Here is a 19,756-nt window from a genome sequence, read left to right as displayed (position 1 = left end):
CTTTGTCATCACATTCTAATTTTGAAATGTTGTTTTGTTCCTTTTGGGTTGTCATATTATCCTTCTTGTTCTTGTCTCTTGTATTTCTACATTTATATTTAGGCACCCATGGAAACACTTGTTTGTTTTTCTCCTCTGAGCACTTTGTTTTTGAAATGTTCCCCTTTGGCTTAGTGTAGTGTCTGCTCCTTTAGTGGATATCCATGGGTGTATGCTGGGTGGGTCAAGGGAACTCCAGCCAATGCTTGATGGAGGAGCAAGTTTCCAGAGGGACATGGTAGATCTCCTCTATCATTAGCAGTGGAAGGGAAAATATGATTGTTCATCCCCAGCCCCAGATTCTCTCTGGCAAGGTGAACCAACTACATAGAGTGAGGGCAGAGTGCCTGTGCACCCCATCCATTCAAGCACATGAATGAGGCAAAGGATGTATGCACTCCTCACACTGAGATTGTGAGGCTGTGAGCCTTCCATGATCCTCCCCAGTAATCAGGGAACTCTGAACCTCTGGAGCTGGACCCAGAGACTCAAAGACTCAGCTAACCTCACTCCATATTGTATAATCACAGAGCATCTACTCTGTGCACTACAATCCTTCCCATCCATGGAGAGAGCCACCTACTTGCCAGAGCCAGCTGCCAATATGACAGAAGTCGATCTGTGTTTCTCTTTGAAGCTGATTCTAGCACCTTGTTGGGGTAATGGGAGATATGTACCCTTTCTTAAGAGACTTAAGTGGGTGCCCTAACCCCTTCAACCCTCCAAGCCAGACTTATTATATTCAGAGGGGACCATGGATTTGTCACTCTGACAAAGGCCACTATGGCCCACCCACCACAGCAGCCTCCACTCACTTTATAAGATAGGGCATCCTCTGTTCTGGTCACTAGGCTTCTTCACAGGGGTAGGAGAGGAAGTCAATGTACTCTCCCTTTTACAGGGTTAGGTGGGTAGCCAGTCCCATGCCAGTACTTCAGGCCAGACTCAAAGTCAGTGAGGAAAAGGAGGTTCTAACTCAGACAATATCACCAGTGGCACGCAGGATTCTGCAGGTTCCACTCGCCTCAATCTGAGAAAATGGGACTCCACCAGCCATCAGCTGTGGGAGTTACTGGTGGCATTCAGCTAGCACTACATGATTTACTGCCCCGGCTGCTCAACAGACTCTCTCTTCTTTCAATATACCCTTCACTGAAAACTTGTCTCCAACTTTCCACTGAGAGCATGTTTCCATCTCTGCTCTTTTGGTATCTTCCTGCAGTCAAAATTAGCCTGCCTTTTCCCTGTTCAGCCATTTCGAATCTCTATTCCTAGTTTTTCAAATGTGTTGATCATGACAGAATGTTAGATTTTATTAAATTGTCATACATTTTGGCAACAATCATATAGTTTTCCTCCTTCATTTTATCAATATGATATATAATATTGATTTTTACATGTTGAACCAACCTTGCATTCCTGAAACAAATGCTAGTTGGTCATAATGTAAAATCCTTTTTTTTTTTTTTTATAGAGAAACTATGCATTTATTTCATTTTTTGTATACTAAAACATCTTTTAATTCCATTTTCCACAAACTTTTTGAAGTACCTGCATTTTTGAATTTTTGCTTTTTGAAGTATGTATACATTCTTTTTATCTGTTAAACATTTGGATTTTTTTTTAAAGATTTATTTATTTATTTGAAAGAGTTACACAGAGAGAAGGAGAGGCAGAGAGAGAGGTCTTTCATCTGATGATTCACTCCCCAATTGGCCACAATGGTCGGAGCTGTGACGATCCGAAGCCAGGAGCCAGGAGCTTCTAATGGATCTCCCATGTGGATGCAGGGGCCCAAGGACTTAGACCATCTTGTACTGCTTTCTCAGGCCATAGCAGAGAGCTGGATTGGAAGTGGAGCAGCCGAATCTCGAACTGGCACCTATATGGATGCCCGGGCTTCAGGCCAGGGCATTAATGCGCTGTGCCACAGTGTTGCCCCTGGCATAATGTAAAATCCTTTTAATATGTTGTTGAATTTTTTTTGCTAATGTTTTGTTGAGGATGTTTTTATCTATGTAAGAGATATCAATCAGTGATTTTCTTTTGATACCTTTGGTTTTGTTAACAGGGTAACACTGGCCTCACAGAATGCACTGGGAAGTATTCTCTATTTTTAGACTAATTCATGAAGGGTTAGTATCAGTTCTCTTTTAAACATGGAGTTAAACTCATTAAAACCTTGGCTTTTCTTTGTGGAATGTTTTTAATTGCTAGTTCAATTATGTGAATTTATCTATTTTATCTAGATTACCTGATTTGCCATATTTTTATCATGCTATTCACAGTTTGCCTTATAATCCTTGGTAATTCTGCGTGTTTAGTAGTGACACTTACTTTATTCTTAGTTTTAGTATTTTGAGTCTCTTTCCTTTTTTGTTGATCAGAGTAGCTAAAGATTTGTTAATTATATTGCTCTTTTTAAGAACTTTTTAAAATTTTTCTGCACTACAGTTTTATATTTCACTAATTTATCTTCTAACTGTATTTACTTTCTTTTGCTTAATTAAAATTTAGCTTGCTCTTTCTTTTCTTCTTTTGTAAAGTAGATATCATAACTGGCATCTTAACCATAAAGCAAAATGCTTATCTTATTGCTGTTGTTTTCATGCCAAGCCTTTCCTGTTTTGGGGTTCTTTTTTGTATTGATCTGTATTTAAGAAAGTTGGAAATATGAGTATATTTTTATTAGAATACTCACAAAGATGAATGACACATTATCTCTTCACAGGATAAATCTCTTCACATGGTAAAGAATTGTTTTGACATATATTATAGCAGGATGGGGAGAGAGCTCTCATGTCTAGTGTCAAGTGTCCATTGATGAAGTCTCCAGTGACCAAAGAGATGAAGTTTCATTGGATTCCATCTGTTGTAGCTTCCACCCAGTTGCCAGAATGTTCATTCCAGAAACAATGACCATCTTGGCCCTTGCCGCTCTTATCTCACTCATCCAGCTGCTTCTGGACTCCTGCAGCACACCTCTTTGGTATGCTGCTGCTCTGCATTGCCTTCAGAGGTACAGTCAGGGTTGAGTTGAGAACATAACATCGCATGCAAAGCAAACAGCAGGGCTACATTTATAAATGAGGCTTGGGCACAAGTCTAACAACCTCAGAGAATGGGTGCTTCTTCCTCAAATGATACGCCGTCCCCTACAGAGCAAAGGAAATCCCTTACTAATTGCTCATTTTGTTTGAAGATTTGCTTATTTATTTGAAAGGCAGAGAGTTACAGAAAGGCAGAGCAGAGAGAGAGAGAACTCTTCCATCTGGTGTTTCACTCCCTGTTGTGGGGCACACAGATTGAAAACACAGCGAGACTTTAGAGGTCAAATTAGGAGTCTTTATTAGCCAACTGGTGACTGCCTTCTCACAGAGCAAGTCTGGAGGAGACAGTCCCGAGTTGCAGTGGTGGGGGTTTTTAAAGGCAAAACCTCTTCTTATCAGTCATTTAATGAAGTCATTGTGCAAGCAGAAAGCAGGCATACAGAAACGAGAAGCAGTTAGCCAATCAGCCAGTTTCTTTTAAACTTTTTTTCTTTGAATAATGTAATGATTCAGTTCTTCCTGGTCAGGGTCAGGCATGGTGTCACTGACCTTGGCGCCACCGGTGTTATCCTGTGTCTGCAGCCGGGAGAAAGCAGGAGAAACCATAGTCTGGTGGCCTTGCTGTTATCAAGCAAGCAGAGGCACAGAAACCAGAAATAGGCCAATTGCAAACTAACATTTGTTTTTTATGAAGAACAGGCCCTGCTTTTAAAACAACCAAGCAAAATAACCTATAGTCTGTAACCACCCAGGTGTGCCATACCTTAAAGACAGTAAACTTTTGAGTCACCTGACACGTCTCTAAATGGCTACAATGGCCAAAGCTGGTCTGATCTGAAGCCAGGAGCCTGGAGCTTCTTCCAAGTCTCCCATGCGGGTGCAGGGGCCCAAGGACTTGGGCCATCTTGTACTGCTTTCTCAGGCCATAGCAGAGAGCTGAATCAGAAGTGGAGCAGCTAGGACTCCAACCCATGCCCACATGGGATACCCACGCAGCAGGTGGAGGCTGTACCCACTATGCCACAATGTCAGCCCCACATTGCTCATTTTAACATGAAATGTTGAACAATTCTGTGTGCCAGACAAAAGGAACATAAAGTACTCAATATCTACTCCCATTATACCCTGCATATCTAAGGTATAATATGTAGATCAGAGGACAAATGCTGGCACTAGATCACTGTCCTGGCTCAGTCACAAGTCTCCTGGCTCCTTGTGGCAGAGTGCTACCACTGTTTATATTTGATTTGGACATTACTCCATTTTTCATAAGGGCGAATAAAAGGATGGCAGAGAGAAAGTGTGAAAGGGAAAACAGGGAAAAACAACCCTATGGACAAAACCAAACCGATAGTAGAAAGCTAAAAATACTGCGTACCAACATAGACAACATGATACACAGCCTTGAGGGCAATCAGTGTCGAGAGGTCAGAGTCCACAGGTTTAGTCTAGGAGCCTTTCAATGGACTGTTGGATGGACTGGATCTGCTGCTTCTGCTATGGCCTTCTTCGATGGTGTTAGAGTGGTCAATGACAAGTCTGGAGACCACACAAGGCCCACCTCAGGCCCTTATTGGAGCAAAGCACCATATCAGGCTCATCCTTGTCTTCAAACAGTTGCAGGAGGTTCAAAACGATATGAAGATGCTCAGCTTCTGCGGCTGTCACAATGAGCTCAGGTCTGCCCCTTTTGAGGGTTTTGGTTGCTTCATAGGCCTCTTAAAGCTGCCTGTAGTTACACAGTTGCTGAACCGTAGCCAGTAGTTTTGAGTGAGGTAGGTGGGCATCTGTGAGGGATAGGTTTGATTTTACCCCAGGCTGCACTCATGGCATCAATGTCATTAGCACTGCCGTCAGGGCTGTAATGCCATCCCTGTAGTTGCCATTTAGGAAGAACAGCAGCTGGCGTCCTGTGTTCATCTCTTGAGGATTATTGGAGTTCTTCAGGTATAGGCCATAGGATATCTTAATATTTTCTATAAACATGAATTTCCTCATTTTGAATAAAGTATGGTGAATCTAACTTTTATGCCTTCAAAATATTTTAATTCATATTGTTTTCATAATTTTCCCAAGTCTTCCCCTTCTCTCTTTCTGGCACTTCTCTTAAACATATATATGGGTTCCCAGGGGCCAGCATTGTGTGCTGTGGGTTAAGCTACTGCCTGCTATGGCTGCCTCCCGTATGGGTGATGTTTCTAGTCCTGGCTGCTCTATTTCTAATCCAGATCCCTGTTAATGTGCCTATGAAAGCAGGAGAAGATGGATAATTTCCATGGGCCCCTGAATGCATGTCAGAGACATAGAATTCTAGGCTTTTGATGTTGGCCTGGCTCAGCTCAGGCTATTGCTACAATTTGGGGAATGAACCAATGGATGAAAGACATTCGTCTGTCTCTTTCTAACTCTACCTTTCTTTCTTTCTTTTAAAGATTTATTTTATTTATTTGAAAGACAGAGTTACAGAGAGAGGTAGAGACGGAGAGAGAGGTCTTCCATCCGCTGGTTCACTCCCCAAATGGCTGCAACAGCCGGAGCTGCGCTGATCTGTAGCCAGAAGGCAGGAGCTTCTTCCAGGTCTCCCACATGGGTGCAGGGGCTTAAGGAATTGGGACATCCTCTACTGATTTTTCAGGCCATAGCAGAGAGCTTGATCGGCAGAGGAGCAGCCGGGACTAGAACCTGTGCCCATATGGGATGCCAGCTCTTTAGGCCAGGGCTTTAACCCATTGCACCACAGCACTGGCCCTCTAACTCTACCTTTCAAAAAAAATAAATCAATCTTAAAAAAATAACATATAGCTTTCCGATTCTGTCATCTAATTTTTCCAACTATATCTAATTAATAACATCTTAGCCCTTCTCTCAGAGATGAAGGTAAAAAATATTTTACCAAATAATGTGAATGAAATCACTTACAGCTTATTTACAGATTTTATTTGATAATTCTGTTTCCCACATTGCTATGTGTGAAGGAGCTAAAGTTAAGGTTTTTTCAATTGTCATAAAGAACTAACTACTACATGTGCAACCCAGAGAGGGCTTGTCATTCATTTCTCACTGACAGTCAGGAAGCGCCCTCAGCTGTCGTCCTCTTTTATTAGTTCCTGGTTCACACTCTTGTCTGTCACTTGCCACTGCTGGTTTTGGGCCCTTCCCTCAAAGAGCTCTAACTGGACTCGTAAAAAAAATGCCTACTTCCCTTCCACAGTGTTGTCATTGCAGTTGGTTGCAGATGTCAATATTATATTTGCTTCCAGTCTGTGTTATTGCCTGGAAGGCAAATATTTAATGTATGTATGTGTATGCGTGTGTGTGTAGAACATGGTTTCACAGTTGACAGACTTGGTAGGATACTACTACTATTTCACTTTCATTTTCTTAAATCAACTTGGGATATAAAAATGAGGCAACTTGGAAGGATGTTTCCGTGCAGTTACCCTGAGCTGTCTTTGGTCTGTAGCTCGTGGCTGATGCGTATTTTGGAAACTATGACATTCTCTTTATCTGACTCACCCAAGAAGCTGTTCATTTGCTCTGTTTTTTTTTTTTTTTTTGTTTTTTTTTTTTTTTTTTTTTTTTTTTTTTTGACAGGCAGAGTGGACAGTGAGAGAGAGAGACAGAGAGAAAGGTCTTCCTTTGCCGTTGGTTCACCCTCCAATGGCTGCTGTGGCCGGCGCGCTGTGGCCGGCGTACCGCCCTGATCCGATGGCAGGAGCCAGGTACTTCTCCTGGTCTCCCATGGGGTGCAGGGCCCAAGCACCTGGGCCATCCTCCACTGCACTCCCTGGCCACTGCAGAGAGCTGGCCTGGAAGAGGGGCAACTGGGACAGAATCCGGCGCCCCGACCGGGACTAGAACCTGGTGTGCTGGCGCCGCTAGGCGGAGGATTAGCCTAGTGAGCCACGGCGCCGGCTGCTCTGTTCTTTTTAAACACTTCTGGATAGGTGAACCTAAATGTTGGTACTTACTGAATTAGCTGAGGGCATCTCAATATATGTAATAGATATGTTTGCCTTAACAAAACATATATTCAGTAGCTTCCAATGCTATCCCAGAGTTTATTGTCCCATATCTTTTATTACCCCTCCATACCCTATCACATTATATTATCCTCAACTCATACTCCTACCTTGCAACTAGTCACTCTAGCTTTTTAAATATGAAGCTGATGCTATATTGTCTTGAACATTTTAGAAACATGCCTTGGAAGTTTTCTAACTTTTTTCTCTTTTCTTTGTTAGTGAATAGATTTCAGAGAGAGAGCTAGCTTCTATAATTACAAAAGTTTCCCTTTTCTGACTTTAAGCATCATTTCAAAGCTCTTATGATTTAATAGGGGTGATGAAGAAAAAAATAACTCCATTGGAAACTGTCCCACATGTGCCAGGTTTCCATTTATTGTATCTGTTCCATTCAGAAAGAAGCCCAAAGTCTTCATGAGCTTTGTGTGTGTTGGTCCTTTAACCCCAAAACCAGGCCTGCTTCAGCGGTCCTGTGACCCTTCAGGAGGCTCTTCACTCAAATCTGGAGGGAGCGCCCTCTGGGTAGTCTGCTTGTGTTTTATGCATTTGTTGCAGAAAATACTCATTGCTAACAATCTTCTGCCTATGACAATGAGCCCTGTAAATTCTTCTCTGTCACAATTTTAGTTGTGTTTTCTACAATCTCTGTCTAGGTACTTGTTAATGTTACTGTTCTCTGATAGGATAAACAATAAATCTTTATGTATAAATTCAACCAATTAGTCTGTAGTGTATTTAGTGCACATTCCTTGGTATCTTGTATATTTGATAACCAATTTCCTAGTTTCAACATTTACAGTAGGTTGTACCCTGTTTTTCATGTTTTCCTGGTCATTTTTTATGAACTCTAGGTGAGAGAATTAAATGGCCTGAGTCCATGCCATCATCTTACTCAGGACCTCATATTTATCTTTAATAGTTGATTAAAATTTGACTTTTAGGTCATTTTCGCTGTTGGTTTTTATATAAGCAAATTTTGCCCTAAGACTATTTCCGTAGGCAGGAAGTATCTTAGGTCAAATAGATGCTGTCAAAATAACGACTCCAGGAACTGTTAAATGTCAGGAGGAACTAACATTTTGCCTCTAGTTAAACCAAGAATCATTCAACTGTATCTAAGCTGTAAATAAATATTAACTTCTATGACCTAACCTTGCTGATTGATGGCCTGATTAAATTACAGAAGAAGTCTTGGCAAGTTACCACTGCTTGTAGAAAATTTTGTTGCCGCACAAATATCAGAGAAACTCACAGTTGTCACTTTAGAGAGGCATAAAATATATCGTCAAGAGTCAGTTAAAATGAGGATACAGTCTGAGAAATATATTGTTAGGTGATTATGTCCTTATGAAAGAATCATGGACAAGTGTATTTATGTAAACCTGCATGGAATAGGTAACTACACACATTAGCTATATGGTGTAGCTGACATCATATATGCTTCTGATCATGGACTGAAATATGAAATATATCACCATAGGAATGTATTCTTGTTGAGTGGATCTAAGACTTTGAATGACATCAAGCCCCTGGGTCAGAAGTTCCATTCTGTGTATACAATGTGATTAAATATAAATGTTTGTTATGGGCATGTCTTTTTAAGAAAACTGGCTCACAACATGGCTGACCTCATTTTCTACACTTTTCAAAGACCGTATCAAATTCTATACAGTCTATCACAGAGTGATCAATAGCCCTGATAAAGTCAGTGACGTTACATCAGCAAGTTTTCATGGTTAGTTGTTGTTATTGAAACATGGCAAGGCAAGACTTATAAAAGTATTAGTATTCTATTAAATATACCAATAGACCCAATAAAAATAGTTCTCAAATTAGAATTGGGAAATATTGAGAATTTAGCATGCCCTCAGGTTTTTAACTTGAAAGATTGGATTTCTGACTCAGAATATTTCTTCAACTCAGGGCAGAGATTTATATCATAAAGAAATTATCTTCTGTCATAATAATGTATAATAAACCACTCCAATATTTTTTAGCTTAACACAAGAGTTATTTATTAAGTTCTTGATTCTGTAAATACAACAGTTTAGATTGGGCTTATCTGGGAGTATCTGGTTTCAGTGGCTTCTTATATCTGTTTTCAGGCTGAGTCAGGTGGGTGGCTCAGCTTTTTGTAGTATCAAATTTAGTGCCTCAATATCGGTACACATCTCATCTTCTACTTGCTTCCAACACCCCTCTCACCAGATAGGCTGAGTGCGTTCTTTACAGAGAGGCTTAGATGCCATCATAAGCAAATCCAGAAAATCCAGAATGTGCACGTTCTCTTGAGAACTAGCACAAGATCGCTTCCCCCTACATCTGTTGTCCAAAGCCTGTAAAGAGGTTTTATGAGGACAAAGTTGACAGGGTCATGTGTGTGGATATAGGAAGAAACAAAAAATTGAAATTACTTTTTTGTGATTTTGTAATTTCATATGAATGGGTATCCATACCTCCAAATTTTCCCTGGAAAATCCCAGTTTGTTTCTGTTATTTGAATAAAATATTAATACACACCTCTGGCTCTCAAAACATACTGTAGTTTGGTTGATGAGTTATATGGGAGACTTATGTTAAGGGGGGTTTGTGTAGGAATGAAGGAACTAATTGAAATACACCATGTGAAATGAGCAGAAGAGTTAGACTGACTGGAGTCAGTGAAAACAATGCTGGGGAGCAAGAAACACACCAGAAAAGAAGGGGTCTGAGCAAGTGAGGAGAGAAAAGTTTTAGGAAGGTGTGGCAAATGACAAGATCAGTATCACAATGGCATGGAGTAAGACACAGAATGTGTCTGTTGCATTTGTCAACTAGAAAGGTCTTTGGTTAACAGAGAGGATTCAGTAGGGTGCTGGTAGTGAATGGAGTCTACCCGAATTTTTACCCTAACACTAATTTAACTTTGAAACTTTTTATTTGACTCTTCTGGATCTTACATTTAAAACAATGACAGGATCCTGAGGAACTGAGGTTCCCTTGGTGCTAAGATTTAAGGGATCTGACCACTAAGTAAAGACACCATGATAAAATGAAATGGAGGAGAACTCACCTACAGCTTAAAGTCCTTCTTCAACCATTATTTTTGACACTAAACAAAAGTGGTCTAATGTGTATTCATTAGGAATAACTCTAATTTTCTTTTATTACTGTAAATTCATTTTCTTCATGTGTTTGATGGTTTTGATTGACATAAAACTCAATAAGCCTTACTGCAGTTACATTAAATATTAACCAGGACATTATTTTGAATCGTTTGAGAAGCTGTGATATTTCAGCCTGTTCCAAAACCTTACTGAGTATATTACACATGACAGCTTTAAGGCTTGCCAAGATGTTTTTGACAATTGCCCTAACTTTGATGAAACAAACAAGAAAATAGCATTTCCCCAGTAAAGAGGTTACTGTATAAAGCTTTTCAGATTAGACATTGTGTAGAAACTTCCATCTATAAGCAGATGCAGCCTTTATGGTAGTAAATGATATTAATTTTTTTGAATAACAAACCCCACAGTTGAAATGTAACAGTATACCTTTTAGTAAATTGAAACTTAAAAAGAAAACTAAACATGAAAGAACAAAAAATCTGATTAATTTTGACTTAACAACAAGATAGCAAAAGAAAAAGAAGATACATAAAACTCATGTAGTTGAATACTTTACTTGGCTTATACTTTGCAAGCCTATTTTGTGTGAGTGGACATCAAGTTCCCCTTGGGATTCTCAATTTCATTTATTTTATCAACAAAAAGAGCCTTCTTGTGGAGAAAGGAATAAATCACATTTAAATGAAATACAGGAGATTACACCACTAACTTGGCTTTTACCTTGACTAATCCAATAGCTTTGGCCAAATAGCTCAATGTCAAAAGCATTATAAGTATTCTACAAGGTAAGTCTGGCAAAAAAAAAAAAATCAATAAAGTATTAGATTTGATTAAAATGTTTACTTTCCCCCTCCACTCTTCCCTTCCCAAGCTAAATGGCCCTCTCCCCTACTAATCTGATCTTTGTTATGGGTATTGGCTGGCTTTGTTTCCTGTCATAATGCAACATGTCTCAGAATTTATTTTTAAGTCGTATGCTTTTCTGCTTCTCCAAAATTTCAGCATTTGCGTTCTTCCTCTGATGTCATGTAACTGAGCTTATTGACAAACTCTGAAGAGCTCTAACTACATCTGCATAAAGTGTATATTTTTACTCCAACAACTTTAAAATGCATTATAAAATTTTTACAGAAGAGGAAACAGGCTTAGCAAGACAATTCTGCCCAGGATTGCTATAACTAAGCCTTTTCAATAATTTTGCTCATCAAAGACTATTGGATGTTATAGAAAACTACATCACATTGATCTTTTTTTTTTTTTTTTTTTTTTTTTTTGATCTTGCACCTCAGTGCCTTTAGGTATTCCATTCTTTCTGCTTGGTACATTCTCCAAACTCTGATTTCCATGTCCCCCACCATTTCTACTTATTCTGTGTTCAGGACTGAGCTTTCAAATTGTCTTCTTAAGGACATTTTCTCTGATCTTTCTTGATTAATTTCCCAGATAACTTTTTCACCTTACTTCTCCTTATCAGTGTTTTCTGTTAATATCTCTTTTAAGAATACACATAATGCTCTTCTGGGTTGTGAACTCTGGGAGATTAAGACTAGAAATCATAATATCCACTTGTGTATACCTAATACTTGTGGCACTAAGAAATATTTGCCATATACTTAATGGTCTAGATATTATTTTAAAACTTCATGATTTCATTTGCGGATCATAACAAACTGCCTTACTTTCCTACTTGACTCCTTGAGTCCCTGTGATCCATGCCTGGCTTTGTTATCCCAACAGCATTGTTTTATCACAATACATTTTAGTGTATTCACCCGATGACAATCAGTTATTTATGAGGAGGAGAGAAAATGACACTCAGATTAATTTTCTGATCTTGTCACACCATCTTCTCTCCGACACAAGGGCTTAATTTCAGCTAAAGTAACCAAGAGACTGGATACAGAATGCCTCTTTCTTCTCCTGAACTTTATTTTGACTTTCTACACCATTTCCTCACTTGCTTTAGATGCTTTCCATTTTTTTTTTTTTTTTTTTTTGACAGGAAGAGTGGACAGTGAGAGAGAGAGACAGAGAGAAAGGTCTTCCTTTGCCGTTGGTTCACCCTCCAATGGCCGCCGCGGCTGGCGCGATGTGGCCGGCGCACCGCGCTGATCCGATGGCAGGAGCCAGGAGCCAGGTGCTTTTCCTGGTCTCCCATGGGGTGCAGGGCCCAAGCACCTGGGCCATCCTCCACTGCACTCCCTGGCCACAGCAGAGGGCTGGCCTGGAAGAGGGGCAACCGGGACAGAATCCGGCGCCCCGACCGGGACTAGAACCCGGTGTGCCGGCGCCGCTAGGCGGAGGATTAGCCTAGTGAGCCGCAGTGCCGGCCGATGCTTTCCATTTTTATATTTGTCCATCCACACCTTCCCATACTGAGGTCCAAGCATGCCTCACAAAAGCATCCTTTAATGGGCTGAATCTTCACTGATATTTCCTTTCTTTTAGTTTTCATGGATACCGCTCTTTTAGTCATCATTTCATCAAGCTTATCATTTACTATGAAGGAACATCCTATTTTTCATCTATAATCTTCATATTATAAAGGTTTGTGCAAATGAATAATAAAAATTCATAAACTAATATCAACACTGGATAATTCTCCTTATAAAATCAATTGGTGAGTTATGACTATAAATGTGAATGCATACTTCTGATCAACTTGATGTGATATAACACTTAATTTTTATGATTTAGGAAAAAGCACATTGGAAAACATATATTAAGATGGACCAAACCATCTCCCTTTTTGAGGTTAAAATAAATAACCAAAAATAGTAATATATGGCAAAATAACTCATTAGTGCCCAATGATAATTAAAATACATATAACTTTCCAACAAATTTTCAAAAGTATAGATAAATAGAGGGATTATGATATAATATTTTAAAGTCACTAACACTTGAGTCAGCTCTATTCACATTACTAGGAAAGGTGAGTTACAAAATACTAAGACAATAATAATATGCAAAGTGAACACTTATAAATTAAAGGAGGGACTAGGCAGTCAGGGAAAAAATAAAGGGAAATTCTTAAAAGCAGCTTTTTCCAAATGCCACAAATCTCTTCTAACCACAGATCTCCTTAAATGTACGAGGAACAACTGGTGTTTCTTATATTCTAGAGTTTTCATGTGGATTGGTACAAAGTCCCAACTCCTTCTGCTATCCTATGAGGTTTGGAGGGACAAAACCAGTACTCTAAAGAGAATGAATACTGAAAGGCAGCAATTTTAAAACTCAGAAAAATAAAGCAGTTCCCAAGACATCTCACCTCCATATACCATCACATGAAAATTCACGTGATCCCTTAAAGCTGCCCTTTACACACACACACACACACACACACACACACACTATACCTTTAGAGGTATAAAAGTGCAAAATACAAAATCTTTGATTCTTAAATCCTGAAGTGGAAAATGTATAGATACTAGAGAAACAGGGGATTAAGGAGCATTTCTCCCTTAATATTAAGGCAAAATACTTCATGATAAAACAGATATACAGCACTATAGATTAATTTAAATTATGAAATGAGAGAAATGACATGAAAATAAATTACCTTCCAGGAAACCTTATAACAATCACTGTAGCTAGACAAAATATGAAAATATTTATAAACATTTGGGAAAGATAAACAAATGTGGAGAGCATAAACAAATGTCCTGACATAAGTATAACTATTATTGACATGAAATAGAAAAAAATACTCAAACATGAATACAAATTCCCCCAAATGAAGCAAAAGTTAAATCCTAAGACCAAATTGGATAACCTATTCTAGTTTATAGTGATAAGATATATCCTTGTTAATTATTGAATTCCAAGAGCAAGGAAATACTAAAATAAGCTCATAGGCGCAGAAATACTTTAAAAAGATAAAAATAAAGAAAGCAGGCTGTTGTGGACTTCTACAGCAACCATGAGTACCAAAACAATGTCTACAAATGTTATAGGAATAAAACTTTAGTCTGTGTGTGTTTTGCCTATCCAAACATTGTAAATCATTCCCAAGTATTAAAAAAAAAAAAACCAACTCAGGAAATATAGAATCCATGAGCTTGACCTTGTTAAAGAAAACAAATAACGGCAGCAGAAGGAAAAACGTGAGTATCCACCCAGACAATGATGAATGGAGATGTAGTGACAAAAGCTCTGGCAAAGCATTCTGTGCCAGAAAATATTGGAGTTGTTCCAACAAACTTGTGAGGGAGAACAAAGCAAGACTATACAGTAACAAATAGATATTAAATGCAGCAGAATTTGAGGCCATATTACTTGTTAGCCTTTTTTGGATAAAACACCTGATAAAGAAATTTATCCAACCAAAAACATGCATCAAAACAACAGGGGGCTGGTGCTGTGGCTTAGTAGGTTAAGCCTCTGCCTGCAGCTCTGACATCCCATATGGATGTTGGTTCGTGTCCCAGCTGCTTGACTTCCAAAACAACCCCATGCTAATGGCCTGGGAAAGCAGTGGAAGATGGTTGGGCCTCTGCACCCACATGGGAGATCCAGAAGGTTCTTCTGGCTCCTGGCTTTGAATTGGCTCATCTCTGGTCATTATAGCCATTTGAGGAGTAAACCAGTGGAAGACTTCTCTCTGTCTCTCCCATTCTCTGTAGCTTTGCCTCTCAAATAAATAAATCTTAAGAAAAATAAAACAACATAGGAAAAAGGAGCTGTGGATAAAGAATAGTGAAAATCATGGATACTATTTAAAATTAGAGCAATGGGTAGTATGTTAGCATATATAAAATTTGGTAAATATTGCAGCTATCAAAATTTGTAAGCAATTCTGATTTTTGTGTGCTTCGGAGCTGGGAGTAAAAATGAAACAGGGATTTTTTCTTTTAATTTTAATTTTATACATACAGAAGAATTTTGAATATAGTACAGAGATTCCCCATATTGTCTTGAGTCTAATTTACCCTAATGCCATCATCTTATGTAAGCATGTTATAGTAAGCAGAACAAGAAATTAACATTGGCACAGTGCTTCTAACTAAACATAGACATTAATCAGATCAGAAATCTCCAGTTCTTCTACTAACGTACATTCTGTATTCTAGAGTTCAATCTGGGATTCATTGTTGCATTTAGTTGTCATTTTTATTTCATTCTTTTTCCTTGTCTTTCATAATCCTGACATTTTTGTAGAGCAATGGTTACATATTTTGTAAAGTGACCTTCAAGCTGCTTTTATCTGTTGTTTTATCCTGATTAAAGTTAGGGATTTTTGAGAAGGGTAAGACAGAGGTGATGTGTACTGAATATATTATATCAGATAACAAAACATATTATTTTAAAACTTTTTGGGGTGAGCTTTAAGGCCCAGCAGCTTTAACCAATGCTTGGGGTGTCCATTTCCTGTATAGAGTGCGTGGGTTGAAGTCACACCTCTGCTTCAATCCAATTTCCTGCTAAAGTGCACACTGGGAAGCAGCAGATGGTAGCTCAAGTAATTGAGTTCCCACAACTCATTTAGGGGATTAGGATGGAATTCCTGGCTCCTGGCCTTGGTCTTGTCCAGCCCCTTGTGTTGTGGACATTTGAAGAGTGAACTTGAGTTTTCTCTACCCCCTCTTACTGTCACAGTGCCTTTCACAAAAATATCCTACTTAAACTTATTGTAACTTGTTTTTTGTGGCCTGGAGTTACAGGAGAATGTACTAGAAATTCAAAATTCCCGATCTCCTTCATGTGTGGAATTTTAGAAAAAGTTGAAGTCAAAGAAGTTAAAAGTATAATGGTGGTTACCAGATACAGGGAAAGGTAAGGAGGAGGGATGGGGGAAAGGTTAATTAATGGGTGATAAATTAGAGTTAGGTAGGAATAAGAAGTTTCAGTGTTCTGTTGAACAGTAACATGGCTATAGGTAATGATAATTCACTGTATAATTCTCTATAAGGGAAATATAAAGGAAAAAAGATTTTGAATGTTTTCACCATAAACAAATATTAAATATTTAAGGAAATATCTGATCGCTTCTCGGCCTTTTGGCTAAGATCAAGTGTAAGGAAATATCTGTTTATCTTGTTTGGATATTGTACAATGTATTCATGTGTCAGACCATCACAGTATTCATGAATATGTACATTTTTTATTTAGCAGTTGAACCAAAGTTTTTCTTTAAATACAAACAATAGTGATTTTTAGCAATTTTTTTTCTATTTTCTTTTTTTTTAAATTTTACTTAATGAATATAAATTTCCAAAATACAGCTTATGGATTACAATGGCTTCCCCCCCATAACTTCCCTCCCACTCACCACCCTCCTCTCTCCTGCTCGCTCTCCCCTTCCATTCACATCAAGATTCATTTTCAATTCTCTTTATATACAGAAGATCAATTTAGCATATATTAAGTAAAGCTTTCAACAGTTTGCACCCACACAGAAACACAAAGTGTAAAATACTCTTTGAGTACTGGTAATAGCATTAAATCACAATGTACAGCACATTAAGGACAGATCCCACATGAGGAGTAAGTACACAGTGACTCCTGTTGTTGACTTAACAACTGACACTCTTGTTTATGGCATCAGTAATTACCGTAGGCTCTTGTCATGAGTTGCTAAGGCTAATGGAGGCCTTTTGATTTCACCAGCTGATCATATTTAGAAAAGTTCATAGTCAAATTGGAAGTTCTCTCTTCCCTTCAGAGAAAGGTACCTCCTTCTTTGATGACCTGTTCTTTCCACTGGGATCTCACTCGCAGAGATCTTTCATTTAGGTCATTTCATTTTTTTATTTTTTGCCACAGTGTCTTGGCTTTCCATGCCTGAAATACTCTCATGGGCTTTTCAGCCGGATCTGAATGCCTTAAGGGCTTATTCTGAGGCCAGAGTGCTGTTTAGGACATCTGCCATTCTATAAGTCAAGCAAAATTTATTTTAAAGTAATGTATAGAGTTTTAATAAAATTATATTTTCAATTTCTCTATTTCTCTTCCTGTCATCTCTACCTCTTTAAAAATCTATCTCTATTTCTAGCTCCAAACATTTAAAGAAAGAATTCTAAATAGAGTTTTGGGAAATATTGACCATAGGTATTCTTGGATGATGTAATTTTATGTGTATTGTTTAATTGCCCTTTATCTTTTTTGTTGTTTTCATTTACTTTTCCTTATTATTATATCTTTTATGGTGATAACATTTAATTAAAATTCAGAGTTTTTTGCTATATACATTTTTTTGTATTGTTAATCAGTTTTTATATTTCTCAAATTCTAATTTAGAAAGAAACAACAGCATTGTGAGAATAAGAGAATTGTGGATGCTTTGGATAGATGTCTGTTTCCTTTTAGCATTTATTTATTTACCTGAAAGGCTGAATTACAGGGCGAGAGAGAGAAAGAGATCTTCCATGTGCTTCTTCATGTTCTAAATGGTCAACACAGCAGGGATGGGCCAGACCAAATATGGAAGTCTATCCTGGACTCCTATGTGGGTAACAGGGGCCAAAGTACTCAGGCTATTATTGGTTGCTTTCCCAAGTGTATGAGCAGAGAGCTGGATCAGAAATAGAGTATTCAATTCTGGAACAGGTGTTCATATGGTACACTGGGCTTGCAGGTGACAGACTAACCCGCTGCACTACAATACTGTGCAATACTGGCCTGATTTCTGTTTTCTTATTTGTGGTTCTAAATTTTCTGCAAGAGATTTATATTTCCTTGGAAATAAGTCATCGTCTTCTTTTTTTTTTTTTTTTTTTTTTTTTTTTTTTTTTTTTTTTTTTGATGGGAAGAGTGGACAGTGAGAGAGACAGAGAGAAAGGTCTTCCTTTGCTGTTGGTTCACCCTCCCATGGCTGCTGCAGCCGGCGTACCATGCTGATCCGAAGCCAGGAGCCAGGTGCTTCTCCTGGTCTCCCATGGGGTGCAGGGCCCAAGGACTTGGGCCATCCTCCACTGCACTCCCGGGCCACAGCAGAGAGCTGGCCTGGAAGAGGGGAAACCGGGACAGAATCCGGTGCCCGACCAGGACTAGAACCCTGTGTGCCAGAGTCGCAGGCAGAGGATTAGCTATTGAGCCGCGGCACTGGCCCACATATTGTTCTTAATGAGTTTCAGGGACCTGAAAAATCTCCAAATGGAAGCTATTATTCTAAAATGACTGACTTCACTTAGTAGATTCTGTGTGGTGCCAGACTTGTACTGGACTGTTGCTGGCTACTAAGTTGACTAGAACAGGAAAAGTATTCTTTTTTTTTTATTTGACTGGTAGAGTTATAAACAGTGAGGGAGAGAGAGGAAAAGTATTCTTTAATATTTGTTGAATTGATATACTCTGAGAAACTCTGTACTTTGTGCATATGAAAACTTTTATCAAATTTTAATATGTGATACATATTATTCTAGGCTTTTAAAACTCTTAGTGCAGTAAGTCTGATTTTTGAGAATTTCTGTGAACTGTATCCTCTTATCCTGTTAAAGAATAACAACAACCCATTGGGCTTAAACAAATCATTCTCTGAACTATTCTGTACCAAAACTTACGGCCTTTAACCTGAAGAAATCAGTAGATTTGAGTCATCTCTTGTTACATTGTGAATGAAAGTAGAAATATTTACCTGGAAAGTGATTAATGTAAAAATATTATATGGCAATAACTTTATTAAGTTTGTTTTAACCTGTCTAGAGAAAGTGTAGGTAAACAATTAAAACATTCTTCATGGAAGTAGTAGAACCAAAAGACATTACTTCAGAATTCTTCCACAACAGATAGCATGTGGCAAATACCTATGTATAGTAACAGTGACTACACCAGCATATGATAGGAAAATAATCTACCACTTTTAATCTAGCCTTATAGTCACCAAACAATATTCCAACCACAAATTGGCACCTATTTCAGACTTTAAAGTTGGGAGAGAAAATGTAAAAATCTGAGTATTCTGGCTTGCCAAGTAACAGTATTGTTTATTATATATTGCCGTTAGGTATTTTTATCTGTTTTGTGAATTTGTTTAGAAGGAGTTTCCCAGGGATGGGCATATTCCTCTGGGGTTGGACACTACTTTGGACATCCTTATTTCATATCAGAATGCCTATTTCAAATTCTGGCTCCTACATTTCAGATCCAGATTCTTGATAATGCCTCTCTGTGTCTATCTCTCTCACTCCCCCACCTTTTACCTTTCAAATAAAATGATTTTTTTCAAAGATTTATTTATTTGAAAAGTAGAGTCACACATCTCATACACACACACACACACACACACACACACGAGAGAGAGAGATATCTTCCATCTGCTGGTTCACTCCCAAAATGGCCACAATGGCCAGGGATGTGCCAGGCTGATTCCAGGAGCCAGGAGCCTCCTCTAGGTCTCCCAGGTGGTGCAGGGGCCCAAGCACTTGGGCCATCTTCCACTGCTTTTCCAGACACATTAGCAGAGGGCTGGATCAGAAGTGAAGCAGCAGGGATTTGAAATGGCACCCATATGGGATGCTGGCACTGTAGGTTCAGCTTAACCTGCTATGCCACAGTATCCTCCCCTCAACTGAAGTATTTATAATAAAGAATT

General features: G+C 38.7%; 1 protein-coding gene and 1 pseudogene across 5 annotated transcripts in view; both read left to right on the top strand.

Moving 5' to 3' along the window:
- Positions 1 to 19,756, top strand: part of SPAG16 (sperm associated antigen 16) — a 1,190,570-nt gene that overhangs the window by 600,336 nt on the left and 570,478 nt on the right. The gene's annotated exons all lie outside the window — the stretch shown is intronic.
- Positions 16,208 to 16,348, top strand: LOC138849209 (U2 spliceosomal RNA; annotated as a pseudogene).

This window comes from Oryctolagus cuniculus, chromosome 3 (genome assembly GCF_964237555.1).
Source record: "Oryctolagus cuniculus chromosome 3, mOryCun1.1, whole genome shotgun sequence".
NCBI lineage: Eukaryota > Metazoa > Chordata > Mammalia > Lagomorpha > Leporidae > Oryctolagus > Oryctolagus cuniculus.
Note: the sequence above shows the minus strand (reverse complement) of the source record. Positions and strands in the feature narration are given on the sequence as shown.